General features: G+C 38.0%; 1 protein-coding gene across 2 annotated transcripts in view; it reads right to left on the reverse strand.

Annotated features, from left to right (window-relative positions):
• Window positions 1-1422, reverse strand: part of LOC103611803 (gamma-aminobutyric acid receptor subunit gamma-3) — a 143575-nt gene that overhangs the window by 3059 nt on the left and 139094 nt on the right. The gene's annotated exons all lie outside the window — the stretch shown is intronic.

Below are 1422 nucleotides of genomic sequence, written 5' to 3' on the forward strand. Positions count from 1 at the left end.
GGTATCTGAAAACTTTCCTGCTGGATGTGAAAAACATTGGTGATATGACTCAGTGGAAATTTTTCCTTTTTATATTGAATTCATTTCCTTTCTACAAATCTTTTGGTTTGGCACGCTGTAGTATTACCCATCTCATTAAAAATGCTGGTCCGTGAGATAAGAACTTGATGTGGCATCCCTCTGCTTAAATGCTGGCACTGCCAACACAGATAACTACACATGAACAACTACCCTATGGAATCCAGTCAATTACTTCTGGACACAATTCATTTTATCATAAGTAAATGCTAAAACGTCTCAGGAGCTTTGCGCTGTGAACTGCAAGCAGATTGCAGTTTAGAAGCAGATTATTGCAAATCTATTTGGTGTGAATGATTCTATCTCTGAGATTAGATGACAGAAATTACACCGGTATGGTCTTCTCTCTCTTTTGTGCAGTTTTGGGTGGCTTGTTTCAGGGCCTTACAGTGTGTTGCCATATGAAAAAGGTCTAAGATTATTGTACAAGCAATCTTTTTTTGACTCTAGTAATCTGGAGAGAAAAAACTGTGACTAGAGTATACATGGAGTTCTGCTATACCACTGTGTCATATAATGTACACTTATTTCAGGTCTTTATGAACACTTCCAACTCAGGGACTGAAATTTTCCATGCTTGTCTAAAACATTTATGTTAAAAAGAAGAAAGGCTCAGATAGGTTTTGGTGAGTGAAGATAAAAAATGCTCTGGCTCTGCAATGGAAACTTTCTCATCTCTCAGTAGCCTGGGGTATTTTGTTGTTTTGTTATATCAACTATCTGCTCAGGACAGAAGATAAAGTAAATGCCCTCATAATACAGAGAGATTAATCTGGTTGTTTTAATCTCTGTCAGGTAGGAGGTGTCCTGAAGTGACAAGATAAGAGGAGAGGGTGGATGGTCCCCTCATGTTCTGTGTGTCCAGCTGAGCTGGGGTTGGGAGGAGAGTAGTGCACACACAGTGGGCACCATCCCAGTCCCACCCAGGAGGTCTGCCAAGGCAAGGCACTTCTTCAGGGCCTTGGACAAGGAATTTCAGTGTTAAAAGTGCTTAATAATATTATTTCTGACAAGATATATATGCGTTTTCTAGGAGGAAAAGAAAAGGGTTGGGATTACCTGAACACGGTTTTACTAAAATTAATAAATTTCACCTTTTAGGTGGCATCACTACAAAGCTAGAAAAGACAACATGATATTTTAAAAGCCAGAGACATTGCTTATTTAAGGTATAATTTGAAGATTTTTATGTATAGAAAAAGGCCTTGCTCAATAACCATTTTGAGGTGAAGAAAAAAAGAGTGAATAAAAAACTTGGGACTGCTTTAGATGCTTTCCGAGCAGATCAGAATGACTAGTTCTAGATAAAGGTTTTTAAACCCTAATGTCATTTTAATTTTCTTT

This window comes from Corvus brachyrhynchos, unplaced genomic scaffold (assembly GCF_000691975.1).
Source record: "Corvus brachyrhynchos isolate BGI_N302 unplaced genomic scaffold, ASM69197v1 scaffold92, whole genome shotgun sequence".
Classification (NCBI taxonomy): domain Eukaryota; kingdom Metazoa; phylum Chordata; class Aves; order Passeriformes; family Corvidae; genus Corvus; species Corvus brachyrhynchos.